We start from the raw sequence: 19,435 nt of genomic DNA, 5'->3' as shown, positions 1-19,435 counted from the left end.
CCATGCACGCACGCAGTTCAGTTGATGAAAGAAAGGGCGTTTTTCTTCTCTGCTTCTTCATTCGCTCAATTTCCTTTTTTTCACCTTTTTATTAAAAAAACTAAAAACATTTATTTAAAAATAATAATTTCCTTAAAATTTTGAAATGTTCAAAGTGAAATAGAAAACTATAAACATTGTGTAAAAAATTATCACCCGCTGCTTAGCTTGATTTGCAGGTATGAGGCAGGGAACGCCATACATTTGGCCGGCCTTCGTTTTTCTTCTCTGCTTCTTCATTCGCTCCATTTTATTTACATTTTAAAAAATATGTTCTAAATACACTTATTCCAAAAACACAATAGAGTTTAATAAATAAAAAATGTTGGAAGTGAAATATAAAAGTATAAACATCATGTACAAAATTGTACTCTCTATGATCCATATTAATTGTCACTGACTTAGTTTAAACTAATATAGACCAAATGCAGCATGATATAAAAAATGTTTATAGCATTCAAAAATATGTTCATGTGTTTCAAAAAAATATGGACAAATGTTCAAGATGTGTAAAGAATGCTCACGTAATTCAACAAAATAAATACTGCCTTTCAGAAAAATGTACATGACAATTAAAAAATGCTCACACACTCCAAAACTAGGTTTATGCCAATTAATAAAAAATGTTCAAGATGTGCAAATTTTTACAGTGTGTATTTAGAAAAATGTACATGTATTGAGAAAGAAATAAAATCCATAAAGAAACACATAAGACAGAAAACCAAACAAAAATATGAAAATTGGCCCAGGAAACACACAAGACGAAAAGGAAAAGAAACTCTGCAGGAACCCGGTCCCAGGAACCCATATTGGGAAAGCCCATCTAGGGTCCGCCTACTTCATATAGCAGGCGAGAAGGACATACTAAAGATGACATGCTTTTCTCAAAAAAAAAAGGTAAGAATGACATGCCATTAAAAATAAAATTGCCATGCTCTTTTTTTTGACAACTTTACTTCCTCTTTATTCATTCGTGATCAGACTTACATCTTTAAGTAGTAGGGGAAGAAGCTCAGAAGGAGCATTATCTAACCACTCATTACAAAGCGAACTTCTAGCAATCCTAGCTAGTTCATGTGCAACCCCATTCGACCCTCTGGGGCAAAATTCGAAGACAATAGAGCTAAATTCGCAAGCCAGATGATAACAATCATCGACAATGGCCGCGACATCTCCAGCATATTGGCCATCCTTATTCATTATTTCCATGAGTTCCAGATTATCCGAGTTGACAATCAGTCTATTGCACCCAGCTGTGAGCGCCATATTCAACCCAAACTTCAGAGCCATTGCCTCAACAGTTAGTACATCATAACAGGAATCAATGAGCTTGTTTCCAGCTACAACCATATGTCCTCTATCATCTCGGATGACTGCTCCCATCGCCCCCTGAAGCAAATCCCAATCAAAGGCCGCATCAACATTTAACTTGACATATCCACTAGGGGGTTTGCACCAACCTCCCCTCTTTAACGAGGCCTTTGGATCACATGCAATAGCATAGTTAGCAGCTAAAGCACATACCGCTTGTGCAACTCTCTTCGCATCTTGTACCGGCTCATTGTGCACAAGCTTTCTCCTCTCCCACCAAAGGTACCAGCAGCAAGTGAACATCAAGTCATGGAAGTTTTTCACTCCCAGCACGGCCGCTTCTTGTGCTGGTAAATTAATTAAGCTAAAAAAGAATTCCTCCTACACTTGGCAGAGCATTATGCAAGGGGTGAATACCCTGAAACATGGATACATTTGGAGAGTTGGGGATGGTGAAAAAATAAATATTTGGAGGGATGTGTGGATTCCTAACTCACCATCCAGAATGATTATTGCCCCAAGAGGTAACCAGTTACTATCAAAGGTGAGTGATTTAATTGATTCAGCTACAGGTCACTGGGATGTGCCACTTGTGGAGCAAACCTTCTGGCCGATTGATGTGGAACGGGTCCTTGCTTTACCACTACCTACACATGATATGAGTGACTTTGTAGCATGGAGTTTGAATAAACATGGAATTTTTACAGTGAAATCGGCCTACCATGCTCTATGGTACTTTCAGCATGGCCGTAAATTGCAGAGGACAGATGGTTTGGGAGCCACTAGTGCTAACCCAACATGGGAAAAGGTTTGGAAACTGAATTGTCCGGCGAAAGTTAAAAAATTTCTTTGGAGAACCTTACACGGAACACTGCCATGCAATGTGGTTCTTGCTAATAGACACATCCCAGTCCGGCCGACGTGTCCTGCATGTAAACAAGGAGCAGAAGATGTGTTTCATGTACTATTTCGATGCCATAAGGCTAGAGAGGTTTGGCGGCAGTTGGGGCTAGAGGATGTTATACGCCATGCATGTGGGGTAGACCGAGCAGGGGAGGAGATTCTATCATACTTAAATTGCCATGCTCTTAATAGTAAAGCTGCCATGTTTTGAATAATAAGATCTCCATTTTAATCATAATAAAATTGCCATGTGGAAAAGTAGGGAAAAGAATCCCAAATTCGCCATGAAAATTGATTAAAAATCCCATCGTTTGCCACAATAGCATTACAAAATGACTTAAAATTGCCCTGTTTGAAAGACAAAAAGTTATGAATTATCCATGGGGTCGTGAGATTTTTCTTCTTTGGAAAATTTTGCCATGTGTACAAAATACCTTGGCGTGTGAACATAAAAAAATTTGTGTTTTTTAAAAAATATTGGCATGTACCTAAAAACCAAAAAAAAGTTGCATATTTTTGACACATAGTAAAAATGTGGAGTGTTTGGATAGGATTGTGTTGGCCTTTCTTTTGTTTAGCAAACAACCTTTCTTTCTGTTTTGCAAGGGTTTAGGAACTCAGACATGAGTAGCTAACATTGTAACGCCATGTGCGTATTTCTTTTCCATGTGGGGAAGTAGTCTTTGGCCATTGTTTGAGGAATTGTATTTTGGCTTTTGGAGCGTTTGTTGAGCGGAGCGTGTGTAACAAGGAACGTCGCCAACTTTTGGCTGAAGGAACCAGGCGTTTTGTTATATCCTTGTCGCCACACCATCTTCATCTCCATCCTTACTTACACTAGTATAATGCCCGTGCGTTGCCACGGGCTCTTGAAATATTTTGTAAGAGATATACATTAGAATATCAAAAGCCATGCTATAGTGCCACCAGATATTTGAGGTCGATCTTAGACAACAAATGTTCCCACCAACAACGAGAACTGCATGGCAAACAGCTAGATAAGCAAAAAAATATACAAGTACGATAGAATATCAGCTTAAAACAACATAGCGGCCTTGACTAATTCCTAGGAGTCCACTCCGCTGACGAAGACCGCAACATGGTGAATCCTTGCACCCATAAAGTACCATATTTCAGAAATCAGCTCTCCTGACAAGGATACTCCATTTAAACACATGCCACTTGGTACCGACATAGCAGCCATCTTTAGCCTAGGCACATACTCACAAGTCTCACCAATGAACCCAGTGCTCTATTAAAAATACAAATTAAGACCCCCATTGTAAGTTTGATAGCATAACTATCACCAAACTTGAAGGTGTGTTTTGTCATGTAGACATTCCTCAAACACATACCCATATCCTTCTTGAAAGAAACCTGGGTTGGAATAATTGTACATACCTAGGCAGGAGAAAAGGGAAAGCAAACAATGATATGATTGAAACTACCTCGCAAGAGTAACACTAACTGTTACCTTGTTTTTTCTTAGCTCTCCATTACTCCATTCACATAATAACAAAACTCTGTAATTGAACCAATAAAGGAATAGGTTGCCATACAAGCATTACATCAATGTTAGTAATCTAGCTCATGTGATATTTCCAAAAACAGTAGTTCGGTCACAACCGGTGGGGGACTTTGTGCCTTTTGTATCTGTAGGTTTTTGCCTGGTTTCCACTAAATAGATAAGATATATTTCTTAGATAAGCATGTATGGAACCAGGCAACTTTCTTCTTCTTTATAAAATGCAGAACCCCTTGGCTCTCTCAAGGTAGTACTCGGAAAAAAGTATACTGCTTTGTGTCCGGTTATTTTTAAATGTAGAGGATTGTGCATGATTTATATCAGCTAATAAACCGCAGGACCATTTTTCAGTTCTAATTTCCAGAGCTCTAGGTAGTGTGTACTAACTTTGTTTTGGCAAATGCGAGGAGAGCCATGAGAAGCCAAGTGCCACTTGATATAGTAGATCAAACAACCTACGAGGCTAAAAACTTTTTACTTCTTAATCAAGGTCAAAATAGTTCACGGAAACAATCAAAATAATAGTAGTTATCATGTCTTGCAAGAAATATACAATGGATGTTCATGTATATCTATAAGACTATAACTAAATGCAGCACATATATTATTCCAGCTCCAAACTTGAAAGCAATATATAATTTACGAACATTACTCCACTGCCATAGAACCTGCAATTTCGAATATGATCTTTCAGATCGAGAACCATATTCTGACATGGCACTCATATTTTACTGTATGAATAGTACAATGAAATTTGATTAACATGTGATATTCATTAGGAATTTGTGCCAGATAACAAACATTTATGGTGCCCCTCATTATGACTAACTTCTTCAACATGAGCATACTCTCATGGATTAAGAGGCCACAAAAACTCCTAAACTGAAAGGTTATCAATGAGTGCCACGAAAGTCAATCCAACTAACACTCCCTCATATTGTATGCCATGACATAAAACATTAAGAAGAGATGTTTGAAGTAGTACCTCTCTCATAATAAGGGGGGACACTAACTACTTTGAGCCATAAAAGAAAACTAGCGTAGTCAAGTTAGCTCCGAGCAGTCAATACATTGCAGGATAATTTGAAGTTCATATCTGCAACCACATCAACATATGAGATAAAATGGTCAGATACAGAATCATGTACAACTCAAAGTAAGTTTACACTAACCATTCTGTAGAAAGAAGATAAATGTCTATGCATGTTCTAATTTGTATTTAGTGCAATTAAAATTTGTCTAGTAGAAAATGTTAGCAATTATGTCAAGACCACTACGACACTACTGGTCTCTCCATGTAATAAATCAATAAACTCTACTCTCTTAACAATCTAGAACTGGACAATGAACACTACTGAAGAAAAATGTAAAACATGGTCAATGAAAATAAATACACGGGTTGATGACCCTTAAACGAATAGTAAACACGAGAGTACTCCAATCCATAAGGTGCCATTTATTAATTTCATGTGAATACCTGTTGGACCATGGTATCAATCATCAGCAATCTTGCTAGCAGTAATGTGCAATTCCTCAAAAACATCCCAGGAGACCTTGGAGTTTTTGGGCTTCCATATATTCCAGAGGACAATGATAACAACATTATAGAGTGAATCTTGTAGAAATAATTTGTCCAAGAGATCTTTGACTGAATCAACATTAAGTGGATGAAAACTTTGAAGTTCAGACCAAACCAAAGCTAGGGAGGAGCAACTGATTAACATATGAGGAGTAGTCTCAAATTCATTCGAGGAAGGACAATGCCCGGACTGGCTTATGAGCACTATACAATCCCGCCATCCCACTTTACCTATCAAATTGAGTACAATCCTACTATCAGCTGCAATCGACACTGTATATCAGGAGCAATTAGCAGTCTACATATATCATTAGCAGCATATGAAGCAACCAGCCACACACCCCAATTATCTCTCGTATGTTCTCACCACAGCATGGCCAGCGCTGCCTCAGTAATATGATATACAAATCAGATCATAGTATACGCTCGTTCAGAAGAGCGGATAAAAATAATTTAACAAATTTCAATGACCTTAATTGAGATTATCTAGGTTCAGAACTATCTGATGTGAAATAAATCAAGATAAATTTCAGCAAGGAATAAAGTAAGCTGGTTGCAGCACAAACATTGTTAGTTGTACATATGTACATCAACAATGATAAGCATTAAGTTCCCTATTTAATAGTTCATACTATTCTGATCGGAGATTCAGAGTAGGTGGTGGTGCTGACCATGGGAGGAGGAACAGACGCCCTGAAGAAAAAGGTCAGTATTTTTTAATTATGATTTCGGTTTTAGTGGTATTCAGACATTAACTTGATCCAAATACCTCTAATTACTCGAGAACATTCATTCTACTGGACTAAGATACTATAAACACAGAGAAACAATTATATTTAGGCACACTAATAGGAGGGCCTACTATCTAACAAAGTTCAATGAGTATAGATCAAGCTTCGCATAATCAGATAGAAAGAGTATAAGTGGTATAACTGTACTTGGTAGCCTACAATAAAATCTTGTGTGAAGTGGAGAAGAGAAACTAAAAGATGAGGTAAAAGACAAAGCCGCAATATAAATAGATTAATTAAGGTTAAGTAAAATCTAATCAGCACCATGATTCGACAACCAAGAAATCAAAGTTTGGGAGTATCACTCCTAATAATGTTTTCCTCGCCCACATAAAAAAGACAAACATCACAGCGAATGAGGTCGGAACCTGGATAATATAAATGTGTTCAAAAATTAGTGAAGGGTGCATCTGATGCACTACAGGATTTCATAATCTATTAGCTCTATGCTCCTTTATGTTGTCAAGATTTTAGACGATGTTCTTCCTAATGTAACAACTGACTTTGTAGAAAAAAAACAATAACTCTATAAATTCAATAAATATTAGTCATGTTATTCCTATACTTCTATAGGTAACAAATTTCCAAACCAGCGACTGTTAAATCTGCCAAAACAAACATTGCATAATTTTCCAGACTGAATAAGAGGTAAGGGAGATATCCCTTTTGCACCTTGTCCACATTGCTGATGACGAAGGCATCCAGGTGGTGCTGATGAGCCTGTTCTTCTCGAGCGACCCTGCAGCCACCTCACCTCAAGCGCCCCGCTACCTGCACCTCCTTCTCCGCGTCAGCATGGTGCCCACAGACCCGCCACATCCATATCCCCGGATAAGAAAATCACCACCAACATCACACCTCTAGGAGAACTTTGCTGCATTTACAAGCCAATAGTCAGCTCTGGTTGCTGCTCTATTATATATCCTCCTCCTTGCAATTCTTCATAGACTAAAGAGCAAAAAAACATTCAAAGCAAACTATATCCAGGCAATGAATTATATATATCAAAGATTAATCTTAGCAAGAGTGTACTTATATATATATATATCACTGATACTGCTTATGAGCAGCTAAAGATGGGCTAATGCTTGCACTGGAGACCTTAATATAAAAGAATAAAGGACTTAATATGTGTAATCTACATTAGAGTAAATAATTTTCTATGCTGAGTTTCCAAATCATCTCCATAATTGAAAACCTGGATGGCTTCAATTTTAAAAGGAATAGCCTACAACTATGAGATGCTAAGCATGCTTTGCATCTGAACCGAGCTTCTCTGAACCATATACTCATACTATAGCCAAAAAACCATTTGCACACGTACGTGATAAATTATGACATTTGTTGGCGAGGAAACGACATGAAAAGCTGCTGCTACAGACTGGGTTAAGTGAACAGAAAAACAATACCAAATTGAAACAAAAATAAATTGTCCTATCATTAAAAAGAATCCATTGTAAGAGCTGCTACAGACCTTGAAGTACGGTAGCAGTATTAAAACACCAACATCGAGCACCTTCAGCGAGAGATCCGGATTAAAACACCAACATCGAGCACACATATATTTGATAGCTCCACTCCAAAAGTATGAAATTCCTGAAGTTGAATACCTATAAACAAAAGGTGAAATAAGGATCTCTGTTGGACATATCAACAAAAAGAGGAAAGGTTATGTTAGAGACCAATCGAAATCATCGAAAGTTCAGCACATCAGTCTTTCAGCAAATGTACATGCAAAGCAATTCTTTCTCGGAGTGAACTCCGAACTCTTCTGTCACACCGAGACGGTCTATACAGGTGCCGCCGCCGCCGGCGACGCCCTACCACAGAAGATCGTCTTCGAGTCTCGAGTTGCCGCACCCAACCCCAAGGACCTGCGGCACCACAACACCCAACATACGTGACGGAAATGTGTCGTGCTTCGACGGCAGCGAGTCCCCGGCCGCTGCAGGGTGCCCCCTTTGGTAGCAACACAGCGCCGTCAGCAGTGGGCATCCCGATGCCATGAAAAAGCAAAGAAGAAATGTAAAGTAAAACTGATGGAAAAATCACAAGAACAATAAGTAAGACATACCATGAAAAAGTTGAGGGCATACTTCTTGTCCATTCAATGTAGTTTTCTTCCCATTCACGCCAACCCATCTCTCTCTCAAGATTGGCTGATCAATAATGCACATAACCTAAATAAAAGAAAAATAGTCAATGGCAAGTATTGTAGAACAAATATCTAATATACATGACGCAATTAGACAACATGTCCAGAAGAGACTTCAGTATATAAATGATATGCTGAAATTAAACAAAAAATATTTTACAGGTTGCATCAAATATGTCGCAGCAGTAGTTAGTTGTTGACAGTATCATTAAAATGAAGCTAAATCACTCGGTACATGTAACTATATATGATAGGCTGCTCTCCAGTACAGTTTCCTTCAGGTAGTAGTAACTCAAGATTAGCCGATCCAGTTTACTTCAATATGCAGGGCACTCACACAAATAACTTTATGAAAGAAACTGTACTGCCCTTATGCAGGGACGGATTAAGGTGGGGACGAGTGGGGGCGAGACCCCCCCCCCCCCCCCCCCCCCCCCCACAACGATCGCGCAGTCCCTTGAAACCGATCACATGATCGCTAGTTTTTTTACCCGTGTGCTTGCTTGCAGCCTGCTTCGCCCCCCCATTCCAATCGGCCTTTGTATAGTCCATTCAACCAGTGCAGCCCATTTAAAATTTACATGCTAAAGGCACAAGACTGAGCCGAGCAGGCCCTTTGGCCCTGTTAGTTAGGCACGCACCAGCCCATGAGGCCATGACTACGCACGCTTCACGTAGCGACGCACGTATCGCCAATCTCTTCGTCAGTTCGTTCGACTGTTCGTCTCCAAAAAAAGCAGCGATCGCCGATCGGATCTCGCCGGCGCGCCGCCAGCGCCCGTCGAGAAGCAAGCATAGGAAGGGGACGCCGCAACGCCCGGACAGGCGCCAATCCACGGACACGTTGCCAGCAGCCCGGAGGCCGGAATCATGGACAGAACGACGGCGGACGACGGGATAAGCGGCAGCAACACAAGGGGAAAAGGTAATTTGATTCTCACATGGATTAGTAGTTCATGCCTTTAAAAATTGAAGAAGTATAATCATACAAACTATAGGCCTTAATCATCAATATAAAATTTTAAATTATTTTGTGCTTGTGTAGACATGAAGAGGAAGAGAGAATCAATTCATAAATATTTCAAACCCGTTGGTTCAAGCTCTCGGCCATCAGAACATGATGCTACTGCAGACAATGCTGAACCTAGTGAACAGAACCAGCCTAATTGTACTGATGGGGATGCTCAAATTGGTGATGTTTCCGTTCCAGAAGCTACAGAAGAAGCTACAATTATAACCACAAGTTATGACCGAGAGCCCGGGCGACGTCTTCAAATTTGGCAACTTCCTCCTGACGAGCATGATGCTGCTATGCGTTTTTATATATCTAAAGGGGCCTATCAACCAATCTTAAAGCCAGATGAGTATGAATTTACTGGGATAGGGGCTGGCCGTAGGCGATTCCAAAGTGATTGGTTCACAAATCATTTTTGGTTGGAGTATTCACCTCTAAAAAATCGTGCCTATTGTTTGCCTTGTTTTCTCTTCTTAAAGAAGCCTATTGGGAAGTGTGGTTCGGACACATTCACAGTCAGCGGATTTGATAAGTGGAAGAAAGTTAACAATGGAAAAGAATGTGCTTTTCTCAAACATATGGGCACTACTCCTAGCTCGGCTCACAATTTTGCAGTTGGGTGTTATGAAAACTTGAGAAACAGAATTAATCATGTTGATGAGGTGATGAAAAAGCAAACTAAGCAGAGGGTTCTTGATGCAAGACTAAGGCTAAAGACTTCCATTGATGCCATGAGGTAAGCAAGAATTATTTAATTTCGAACATTTACAATTTCTTAATACTGGACATCTAATTATTATTCTATGTTGATTGCATCAGGTGGCTAATATTCCAAGCATGTCCCTTTAGAGGAAATGATGAGTCTGAGGGTTCCAAGAACCAAGGTAATTTCAAGGAAATGATTAAGCTTTTGGCTTCTTATAACAAGGATGTACATGAAGTTGTACAGAATGCTCCAAAAAATGCAAAGTACACCTCATCAACTATTCAAAAGGAAATTGCTAGCATATTTGCTGAAAAAGTGAAGACCTCAATTAAAGAAGAACTTGGTAATAGCAAATTTTCTATCTTGGTTGATGAATGTAGAGATGAGTCTAAAAAAGAGCAGATGGTAGTAGTTCTTCGATTTGCAAACATAGAAGGGGTGATAAGAGAACATTTTCTTGATCTTGTTCATGTTAGAGACACTAGTGCTTTGACTCTCAAGAACACAATTATTGCCGTCCTAGTTGATAATGGGTTGAATGTGCAAGATATTAGAGGCCAGGGATATGACGGGGCAAGCAACATGAGGGGGGAGTGGAATGGGCTGAAAGCTCTAATTCTCAATCTCGAAATAAGCATGACAACACCATAGTTATCCATCATTACAAAGTAGATGTGTTTAATGTTGCAATAGATCAACAAGTGATAGAGTTGAATGATCGATTCAGTTCTCAAGTAACTGAGCTACTAGATCTTTGTTCATCATTGGACCCGAGGCATGATGCCTTCAGCAAGTCAAAGATATGCAGACTAGTGGAGAAATTCTATCCTGCATATTTTTCTAGTCAAGAAAGAGATCGGTTGGAGTGCGAGCTACCACATTTCCAGCTTGATACATTCAACCATCCAGAGATCAAGAACTGCAAATCACTTGCTGATCTAAAAAAAGGAATAGTTAAGACTGGCAAGTCTTCTGACTATCCAATGGTTGAGAGGTTGTTACGACTGGTCATAACTCTCCCGGTGTCAACCGCAACAGCAGAGCGAGCCTTTTCTGCAATGAAACTAGTCAAGACGCGGCTTCGAAGCAAAATGGGAGATGATTTTCTTTGCCATTGCACGCTAGTTTACATTGAGAAGGAACTTGCAGCCAAGTTTAGCTCTGAAGAAATAATCGATATCTTCGATACTGGTGCTCGTAAAGCAGAATTCAAATTGATAGAAGTGTAATTTATTCTTAGTATTGAACAATAGACGTATATTTACTATCTAGATGTTCTAAACCCTATTATTTACTGTGGTATCTTTTCATATATCCTGTGATTTTTTTGGCAAATATATCCTATGATTTTGAAGCTTTTTGTTCTTGCCCCCCCATCGGAATTTTCTGGCTCCGTCCCTGCCCTTATGGGATGCACATCTATACTTGTACCGCTGCACGAGCTCACCCTTGGCGGCAACCTGTATGACACGAAGCACATGTTCACGATGGAGTAGATGTATTGGTCACCAAGCGCAGGGGAGCACATGCACGAAATGTCTTCGAGTCGCGAGTTGCCGCACCCAACCCCAAGGACCTACAGCACAACAACACGCAACATAAGTGGCGGCGAGGTGCCGTGCTTCGACGGCAGCGAGTATGAGAAGCTCACCTTCCGACCAGTTACAAATCAGCTGGTGCTTCCACACAGCTGACGCCCGAGCTCTCCAAACAGAAGTATTCTTATTTGAATAAGGATGAGCATGAGCATGATCAAGAATATAACTGAATCAGATGGTGTTTCCAATATAACTGAATATAACAATAATGAGCATGATCAATAGCAGATTGAAATGGCTAAACAGACAACCACCATCTTCCCGAATCAACGAAGACTACACGGCAGGGAACGAAGTGCTCATGGAACCAGCCAAAACTCACACCATCGGACATGGATGCCTTTACCGGCGGCGGATAGGACGAGAGGCCGGGTAGATTCGTCCCCGCGAAATTCCGCACAACCGTGGCTGGATCCTACGAGGCCGTCCTCGTTGCCATCGCATTCATCCACGTACATCACGGTAGGGTGAGGGGCGAGAAGGTGAGCATCTTCTCCTCGCCGTATGTAGAATAGCCTTTTTAGATAAAGAGAAGGGGATGAGCCTACACCAATATATCATGAGCGGAACGTACCGACGATGGCCGCTGCCGGAGTGGATCGGAGAAGGGGATGAGCCTACGGCTGGGTGCTCTGCCCGTCGCGCTGATGGTCGACCACGGCGGAGATCGGGAGCCCTCTTTCTCGGCAAAGAGGCGGTGGCTTGGCGCGGAGTCCGAAGTGAGGGGTCCAAAGGCGACCGACGAGGGAAGCGAGCGCGGAGCAGCAGGACGCTGGGCTGGTCGACGAGCTCCTGTGTGGCGGCGGCGCAGGAACCCTAACGCGTGCGAGGATATCAGCAGCAGAGGCTGTGAACTCCAGATCACGAGACGGCAGGGCTGAGGCGAGATCCGGCGGGGCATATCGGTGGCGGCTTTGATGTGGGAGGGCGGCGGCAAAGGGATCGAGCGGTGGGGGCGAAGGGATGGAGCGGCGGCGGCGAAGGGATCGAGCGTGCAAGTGGTTCGAAGGAAGGAGGAATCGCTCGTATACCTGCGTGCGATTCGTTTTTTTCGCTGGTTTAATTTCGTAGGTCTTTTTTCGTAGATTTTTTTCATCCGGTTCTCTCTGTTTCGATCGGAGGTTTGGCCCCTTGACTTCGTGGGGCATAGCTAAGCCAGCCCTCTTTTTTGTTCGATGGCCCAGGGGTTGGGTGGGAGGGAGGACGAAAAAAAACGGTGTTGGTGGGACGAAAATTAACCGACGAACAGAGACTACCAACTGATACTTTAGGAGTAGAGATTATTAATTCAATTCTATATATATATATACTACTCCTCCCTCTCTTAAGAAATGATAATCCAAACACTCTTATGTTTCTTTATTTACGGAGGAAGTACTACTTGCGAAACCGGTTAGTGTAAAAATAATCATCACTTTATATGTACAAGGTGATGTTTTGTTTATGGTATTTGCAAAGCTTTAATCATGGACACTCACAGATCCTTCCGTTCCTAAATATATGTCTTTTAAGAAATTTCACTAGTAGAAAGCTATATACGGAGCAAAATGAGTGAATCCACCCACGTTCTAAAGTATGCCTATATTCATCCGTATGTAGTCTTTTAGTGAAACCTCTTAAAAGACTTATATTTGGGATTTCTTTTCTAAGATACTATATTCTTTTGGCATATATTCCCCAAAAAGAGTGAATACCTCCATGTGACTGTATTTCTCAAAAAAAAAACTGAAAGTAATTGCAAGTTGTACCCTACTAGCACAGAATGAGAAAACACTACCCAAGATACATATCATTTAAAATCCATTAATAACACATCCAAACATAAAGGGTTGATTCTAAATTGTTTGCCACGCCCCTAAGAAATACTCATCACAACAGCCTCGAGCTGGCTGATAAGTCTACTCATCAGAATACTTACGCTTACGAGTATCACAGAAACGAACCGGGGTCTTCAACACATCGGTGACCCGCTGGACCAGAAACGGGACACGCTCCTGAAGCAAGCCACTGTTGCAATTACCTTTGAGTACATGAACAGCAGTATCGTGTAGCACCATGCTCAGCTTTTTGACTTTGGCTGAGACCAGATCCTCCTTGGCAATCAATACGCCCAAGGCTTCCTTAAAGCACTTCCTCATATGTAAGAGCTTAATTGCTGAGTTCTTCATGAGTAGGAGGGCTTCCAGGGCACCCCGTTCCAGCTTAGCCACCTGAACCGTGAGCTGGGGTAACACATCATGCTCGAGCTTTTGGATTTCCAGCGACAAGCCTGCCACGTCCGAGAGGGAATCCAGCTCCAGGCATTCCCAGGACCTCGACTCCATGATCAGCGGGCGGAGGAGTGCATACGACTCGCGCGCTATGCGCACCGACTCCAGAGAGACAAGACTCACAAGCATGGACTTATTGGAGTGGCCCAGCTCATTGGAGCGGGCCTGCAGGGCTTGGATTTGGGCATGGGAGTGGATTTCGTAGAGCATCATTTCCTTTTGGCGGCGAAGGCTGCAGCAGAAGAGTTGCTGCTACCAGCTGGTACAGCACAAACAAACAGAGGAGGATTTAATGTCAGGAAGAGACCATACAGCAGCAATCCAAGCTTCTACTTAATTACTCCCTCTGTAAACTAATATAAGAGCGTTTAGATCACTATTTAATATTCTAAACACTCTTATATTAGTTTACGGAGGGAGTAGTTAGGACAGCAGCAAATTTGCATTGTGTGACAGAATAGTTATTAATATGAAGTGACAGCAATTCAACCATGTATACTGATAGGCAACTAAACAAAATGAATGAATACACTCAATCACCCAAAACAGAAAAATAATTAACAGAGGGAATATATATAATTTGGTTCAAAGTAGCATAGAGATGCCATCATTCATTGTATTATTGTGAGCAAGAAAATTGCATCTCCAGAATTAATGCCTCACCATCAAAGGAAACAATAAACTAAACAGCAGGGAAATAAAAAAATTGCATCCCATGTGCAAGGGCATAGTGAGCACAGAAAACCAAAATCGCGACAGGCACAGTTGAAGAATTCATACACCATTTGAGAAACCAAATCCAGAGCCGGGCAGGATACAAGACGGCGCCGCGCCGCGCCTACCAACCACAATCGGAACGAGCAACTCCGGAGGCGGAGGGAGACCACGCTGGCTGGATCCCAGACCTACGAACCAGCGCCTACCAACCAATCAATCGGAACTCCAACAAGTGCTCACCTCGGGCGGGCGGGCGGGCGGGCGTAAGATCTGGAGAGGACGAGGCGCCGGGTCCCGTCCCATCGGGTGATCGATGTGAGATTGGGTTGACAGACAGCGGGTTGCGGGGAACGGCGACGAGGCGAGGCGATGGAGTGCGGGCGGCTTTTATGATATAGGAGGGAGGGAGGGCAAGTGGGGTTATCAATCAAGAGGGGTAAAAGCACAGAGCCCAATATGGCCCAGTTTGTACTGTGACTAAAAGACATATTTTAAGCTTGTGAAATAAAGACCAGACTTTGCTATGCTATGCAAAAAAAAAGCCATTAAAAAGGGGGAAATTGAGAACTAAAAAATCCCATTGATGCAAACCAGAGAATGACATTCGTCTTCCACAAAAAAGATTTTTCCATGGACAAAAAGATGCAATGGCACAGAAAAAATGTCATGGAAAGTTGCTTTGTAAGCAAAAATCCCTTGAAAAAAGATGAAAGTGAAATTTTCCATGTTGCCATGTTGATATACATAATTTAGCCATGGAAAATAAAGAGTATAAATTACCAAGGCGGTTTAAGTAAATTTTCCAAGGCAGTATTGGTAAGCAAATAAATGTGAAAGTTCCATGGCAATAATAGTTAAATATTTTCCATGTAGATATGGGTAATTTAGGCATGAAAATTTGTTAAAATTGCCATGGCAAATAAAAAGGGTAAGTAATGCCATGGAAATAAAAGTGAAAATTTGCCATTATATTTAGCTAAAATTTGTCATGCCAATTGAGGATTGCGATGGCAAAATATATATTTAAATTTAGGACCCGATATGGCGCTGACGATCGGTTTGGGAGCACCCCAGATCGAATGTTTCGTTCGGTATGGGAGGGGCAACGGTCGAACCCACTCGTTCGGAATGATAAAAACCCTAGCCTGAACACCTCCCCAACCCCTAACAGCCCAAAAAGATGAATAAAAAGACTAGTAATGATAAAAAGAAAACACCCGGATATTTCTTTTCTTTTGCGTGTGGTAAAAAAGAACAATTTTTCTGCTTTGTTAACTAAAACTGCCATCAATTTTCAAACGCGGAAAATTGACATGGGTGAATATATTTTAACAACAACCCAAAAAAGGAAAAGGAAGTCATGGCAATTTCCATCATACAACACAAAATAATTTGCAAATGGCAAATTCATAGCACAAAATGTAATGGTTATTTTCTTAAAATTACATGTAATGTATGAGAAAAATGTCGTGTGTAAAAAACACAAAAAAGTTGAAAAAACAAAAAAAAAGAACAAAGAAAATACATCATAACCAAAATCATATTAAAAGGTAAAATCTGCCATCTTAATAAAGGTCAAATAAATAGTAAATCTTGCAATGGCAATACAAGTTAAAAATTACCATGGGAATTTAGGTAAATTTGCGATCTTAATAAAGGTAAATTATCCATGGCAAATAAAAAGTAAAACTTGCCATGGCGATAAAGGTTAAATATCGCCATTGGGATTTAGGTAAATTGGCATGTTAATAATGGTCAATCTGACATCGGCAAATAATCGGGACGAGCTGATCGGGATGTACAAGTGCTCACCTCGGGCGGGCGTAAGATCTGGAGAGGACGAGGCGTCGGGTCCCGTCCCGTCGGGTGATGTGAGATTGGGTCGACAGGTTGCGGGGAACGGCGGCGAGGCGATGGAGTGCGGGGGAGAGACGGAGGCGGGCGGCTTTTATATTATAGGAGGGCAAGAGGGGTTCGGGGGTAAAAGCACAGAGCTAGGGCTGCCGTATCCGGCATCCGCCTCGCATTCTCTGATATTTACCAATTCATTAATAATAGCAAAAATGCCCGTGCGTGGAAGTATTGTTTTTAGACATATAGTTTATTGCATGGTTACTTATATTTGTATCATGATATTTATTTAACTAACACATCATGTTTTTCAATTTGTCTTCAAATCACCCGTGAGATTTATATATATCCACTAATGCATCATGTGTTTCATCAGTTTATCTTGTGATTTAACCCTGCATGACACGCTCATTCAACTTTGGACGAAATATTTCTTTTAATAAAAACTGAGACATCCATCGATTTTGAAATTAAAAAAAGAACAAAAAAACAATTCTAGACCTAGCTAGAGTACCAAATCTAAAATAAAACAAGAAAACTTGCGACATATACACACTAACAGAAAAAAAAATCAAGGATATTGGCTTATGGGTCCAGTGAGATTGTAAATTGTTTATACTTCCCTAGATAGTAAATACTCAAACACAGGCTTTGTCACACACATTTTCAACCACAGGATTAAGAACTCTAGAAGCTTCAGATGGGCCCTACGTGTCATAAGGCCCAGTTCCATAAAGTTAAGCCCACGTCGATATTTATAGTGAGTCCGACTTTCATTATTAGAAAAAAAAAATGAAAACTACATCTTTATCCTTTCACCTAAACTGGTTCGGCAGATTTTCCATCTCTAGCGCTGCTCGTCCGTCATGCAATCTTCGCCCATCATTGGCGCTGGTTTGCATCCCTGCTATCTCCCAACTTACCAACCGGGGCACAGGATCACCAAAGCTACTGTCATAGATCAGCTTCATCGCACGGACATCCGAGCTCCCGTTCGCACCGCAAGAGCTAATACAAGGCTCCTGTGGTGGAAAAAATTGAAGACCGTTTGGTTAGAGAAAATGTGAACTCGTAGCTTCGTTAAGAATGAAGACTGTTTGAATGCAAATTGCTCTTTAAAAACTATTTTGTTCAATAATTCTCATGTAGATAACTATTTTACAAAGATAAACCAACTATTTAAAAAAAACATTGCAAAACCAAATTAAATCATTACTTTCTCATGATTACTCTCTTACACGCTCGTGAGTTGGAGATGGCCAAGCATCACATCCAGCACTCGAGCGTGTACCCGCTGCTACTCCGAGTGATGCCGATGCAGTTCGGAGCTTTTGACCCTCGTTGGTGTTTCATCGAACACGGTGCAAGCGGACATGAGGTCACCACCACGGACACATGCATCGAGACAGTTGAGGAAGCATGAGTTAAATTATCCTACTCATGATCTGGAGCTAGCAGCTGTGTTACATGCATTGAAAATCTGGAGACACTATCTTATTGGTCACAAGAGTGATATCTACACTGATCATAAGAGCTTGAAGTATATATTCACTCAGACAGGTCTGAATTTAAGACAACGTTGCTGGCTAGAGTTAATCAAGGATTATGAACCGGAGGTACATTATCATCCAGGTAAGGCGAATGTTGTAGCTGATGCTCTCAGTAGGAAGAAATATGACAACAATCGTAAGTTGAGACCAGAGGCAGAAGAGTTGTATGCGGAGTTGCAACATCTGAACCTTGGTATTGTTGCTAGTGCTATGGAGATAAAAGTGATTCCTACGTTGGAGCAAGAAATACGTAAGGGTCAGCTAGAAGATGAAAAGCTAAAGGAGATAGCTGAGAATGTGGTGATTGGTAAAGCACCTGGCTTCAGAATAGATGAGAATGGAACCTTATGGTTTGGAAAAAGGATATGTGTGCCTGAGGTGAAAGCCATTCATGATACAATTTTGCGTGAAGCACATGAGTCAGCCTATTCTATTCATCCTGGAAGTACTAAGATGTATCTAAATCTTAAGGAGAAGTACTGCTGGTATGGATTGAAAAGAGATGTGGCTGAGTATGTAGCTATATGTGACACTTGTCAGAGGGTAAAGACTGAGCATCAGAGACCCGCTAGTTTGTTGCAACCAATGAAGATTCCTGAGTGGAAATGGGAAGAAGTCGGAATGGACTTTATAGTGGGATTACCACATACTCAGCAAGGTTATGATTCTATATGGGTAATAGTGGATCGTCTCACTAAAGTCGCTCACTTTTTGCCTGTCAAGACTACTTATAGCGGGGCAAGATTAGCAGAGCTATACATGGAAAGAATAGTATGTCAGCATGGAGTTCCTAAGAAGATTGTGTCTGATAGAGGTACGCAGTTCGCGTCCATCTTTTGGCAGAAAGTGCATAAATCTTTGGGAACGAATTCAAGTTGAATTTCAGTACAGCATATCATCCTCAGACCGATGGACAGTCAGAAAGGCTCAATCAGATTCTTGAAGATATGTTGAGAGCTTGTACATTACAGTATGGTACTAGTTGGGATAAAAGTTTACCGTATGCGGAGTTCTCTTACAACAACAATCACCAGAATAGTCTAAAGATGGCACCGTTTGAAGCATTGTATGGGCGTAAGTGTAGAACACCGTTGTTCTAGAATCAAACGGGTGAAAGTTAAGTCTTTGGACCAGATGTGCTCAGGAATGCCGAGGAACAAGTCAGGTTGATTAGAGAGAACTTGAGAGTGGCACAAACTCGTCAGAAGAGCTATGCAGATAATCAAAGAAGAGAATTAATTTTCGAAATAGGAGATTATGCCTATCTGAAAGTATCTCCTATGAGAAGTCACTAGTAGAAAAAGGGCCATTTGTCCCAGTTCCAGAGGGCCATTTGTCCCGGTTCTGGAACCGGGACTAAAGGGTCGGGACTAATACCCAAAACCTTTAGTCCCGGTGTGCTTACGAACCGGGACCAAAGGCCCT

The 19,435-nt window shown here is 41.1% G+C and overlaps 1 long non-coding RNA gene across 1 annotated transcript; it reads right to left on the bottom strand.

Annotated features, from left to right (window-relative positions):
* Positions 1–5,446: 5,446 nt before the first annotated feature.
* On the bottom strand, positions 5,447–7,748 carry LOC123089837 (uncharacterized). The gene is made up of 3 exons (XR_006442387.1): positions 7,623–7,748; positions 6,821–7,022; positions 5,447–5,588 (listed from the first exon to the last, which is right to left on the bottom strand). It is a non-coding gene; the product is annotated as an uncharacterized lncRNA (long non-coding RNA).
* Positions 7,749–19,435: the final 11,687 nt, after the last annotated feature.

This window comes from Triticum aestivum, chromosome 4B, assembly GCF_018294505.1.
Source record: "Triticum aestivum cultivar Chinese Spring chromosome 4B, IWGSC CS RefSeq v2.1, whole genome shotgun sequence".
Lineage (NCBI taxonomy): Eukaryota > Viridiplantae > Streptophyta > Magnoliopsida > Poales > Poaceae > Triticum > Triticum aestivum.
Note: the sequence above shows the minus strand (reverse complement) of the source record. Positions and strands in the feature narration are given on the sequence as shown.